We start from the raw sequence: 2,967 nt of genomic DNA, 5'->3' as shown, positions 1-2,967 counted from the left end.
TGGCCGCCTCTTTCCTGGGTGCGCGACGGGGTGGGGAGGGGGGCCCAGGCGTCCGGGGCGGGAGAAAGGGGCCCAGGTGTCCGGCGCCATAGGAAGGGGCCCAGGCGTCCGGGGTGGGAAAAAAGGGGCCCAGGTGTCCGGCACCATAGGAAGGGGCCCAGGTGTCCGGGATGGGGAAAAAGGGGCCCAGGCATCCGGCACCATAGGAAGGGGCCCAGGCGTCCGGGGTGGGAAAAAAGGGGCCCAGGTGTCCGGCACCATAGGAAGGGGCCCAGGTGTCCGGGGTGGGAAAAAGGGGCCCAGGTGTCCGGTGCCATAGGAAGGGGCCCAGGCGTCCGGTGCCATAGGAAGGGGCCCAGGCGTCCAGGGCGGGAGAAAGGGGCCCAGGCGTCCGGTGCCATAGGAAGGGGCCCAGGTGTCCGGGGTGGGAGAAAGGGGCCCAGGTGTCCGGCACCATAGGAAGGGGCCCAGGTGTCCGGGATGGGAAAAAAGGGGCCCAGGTGTCCGGCGCCATAGGAAGGGGCCCAGGCGTCTAGTGCCATAGGAAGGGGCCCAGGTGTCCGGGGTGGGAAAAAGGGGCCCAGGTGTCCGGTGCCATAGGAAGGGGCCCAGGCGTCCGGTGCCATAGGAAGGGGCCCAGGCGTCCGGGGTGGGAGAAAGGGGCCCAGGTGTCCGGCACCATAGGAAGGGGCCCAGGTGTCCGGCTTGGCCCGGTGAGTCACGCTGGGGGGGGGGCAGGGAGGGGGCCGGTCCCAGTGTCCCCAGTTCAGCCCGTCCCAGTGACTCACTGGGCGGCTCCCGGCACCGGCCACCGGTCTGCGTGTCCCCGGAGGCGTGTGGGAGCCGTGTGCCAGGCGTGTGCGGGAGCCGCACTGCAGCCGTGACCGAAGCGTGTGCGGGAGCCGTGACCGAAGCGTGTGCGGGAGCCGCACCGCAGCCGTGACCGAAGCGTGTGCGGGAGCCGTGACCGCAGCCGTGACCGAAGCGTGTGCAGGAGCCGTGACCGAAGCGTGTGCGGGAGCCGCACTGCAGCCGTGACCGAAGCGTGTGCGGGAGCCGTGACCGAAGCGTGTGCGGGAGCCGCACTGCAGCCGTGACCGAAGCGTGTGCGGGAGCCGTGACCGAAGCGTGTGCGGGAGCCATGGCGCAGGCGTGTGCGGCGCGGGGCCCCCACGAGGCCCTGGGGCGCCTGGGCCAGCGCCAGGCGCTGGTGGCGGCCGCGGCCAGGGCGTCGCGCAGGGCGCTGGGCGCCGCCGCCGTGGGGCTGGGGGCCATGATGGTCTACATGGAGCTGGGGGCCCTGGGCCCTTGCCAGGTACCGCCCGGACGCCGGGGCCCCTTGGGGGGGGGGGTTCCCGGACGCCTGGGCCCCTGGGGAGCACCTGGACGCCTGGGCCCCTGGTGGGGGTGGGGGTTCCCGGACGCCTGGGCCCCTGGCAGGGGAGGGAGGGGGCTGGACACCTGGGTTCTCGGGGGGGGGGGTTCCCGGACGCCTGGGCCCCTGGGGCAGGGGGAGGTGTTGGGGCTGCCCGGACGCCTGGGCCCCGGGCAAGGGAAACCCCCGTGGGGACGGGAGGGGCAGGAAGGGCCCCAGCAGGGTGACAGGGTAAATATTGACCCAGGAGGCCCGGACGCCTGGGTCCCTTCCCGGCCGGGGGAGGGGTGCTGGGGCCACCCGGACACCTGGGTCCCTCCCCTCCTCCCAAGGAGCACAGGGGTTTGGGGGGGGGGGGGGACCCGGACACCTGGGCCCCCTGCAGAGCTGCAACGAGGGTCGGGGGGGGGTCATCATCCCGGACACCTGGGCCCCATCCACATCCTTCCTGAGTTAGCGCGAGTGCAGGGGGGGAGCGGGAGGCCTGGGCCCCGCTCGGACGCCTGGGCTCCCCCCGGACGCCTGGGCCCCTGGAAGGGGCGGCAGCGGACCCAGGCGTCCGGGCTCTCGCCCTGCAGTGGCGCGGCTGCATCTTCGCGCTGGAGCTGCTCATGTCGGTCTCCACCGCCGCCCTCCTCTTCTTCCTGCTGCTCTACCACACCCTGGGGATCCAGGTGGGGCCCAGGCGTCCGGGGGGCCCCCCCCAAACACACACACAGAGGCCTGGGGTGGCTGGACACCTGGGTCCCTCCCGGACACCTGGGCCCCCCCCGGACACCTGGGCCCCTCCCGGACGCCTGGGCCCCTCCCCGGACACCTGGGCCCCTCCCGGACACCTGGGCCCCCCCGGATGCCTGGGCCCCTCCCCGGACGCCTGGGCCCCTCCAGGACACCTGGGCCCCTCCCCGGACACCTGGGTCCCCCCGGACACCTGGGTCCCCCCCCGGACACCTGGGCCCCTCCCGGACACCTGGCCCCTCCCGGACACCTGGGTCCCCCCGGACACCTGGGCCCCCTCCCGGACACCTGGGTCCCTCCCCGGACACTCGGGCCCCTCCCGGACACCTGGGCCCCCCCCGGACACCCGGGCCCCTCCCGGACACCCGGGCCCCTCCCCGGACGCCTGGGTCCCTCCCGGACACCCGGGCCCCTCCCGGACACCTGGGCCCCCCCCGGACACCCGGGCCCCTCCCGGACACCTGGGTCCCTCCCGGACACCTGGGTCCCTCCCAGACACCTGGGTCCCTCCCGGACACCTGGGTCCCTCCCCGGACACCTGGGCCCCCCCGGACACCTGGGCCCCTCCCGGACACCTGGGCCCCCCCTGGACACCTGGGTCCCTCCCCGGACACCTGGGTCCCTCCCAGCCCTCTGGGTCCCCCCGGACACCTGGGTCCCTCCCCGGACACCTGGGCCCCTCCCGGACACCTGGGCCCCCCCGGACACCTGGCCCCTCCCGGACACCCGGGCCCCTCCCAGCCCTCTGGATCCCCCCGCACGCCTGGGCCCCTGCGGGTGTGCTGCGTGCCCCCCGGCGCCAGCTCCCCGGGTCCCCCCGCCGGCCGCCGACTCCGCCCCCCCGGTGCCAAGCC

This window comes from Struthio camelus, chromosome 39 (genome assembly GCF_040807025.1).
Source record: "Struthio camelus isolate bStrCam1 chromosome 39, bStrCam1.hap1, whole genome shotgun sequence".
NCBI classification, from domain to species: Eukaryota; Metazoa; Chordata; class Aves; order Struthioniformes; family Struthionidae; genus Struthio; species Struthio camelus.
The sequence above is the reverse complement of the archived record's forward strand: the minus strand, read 5'-3'. Positions refer to the sequence as shown.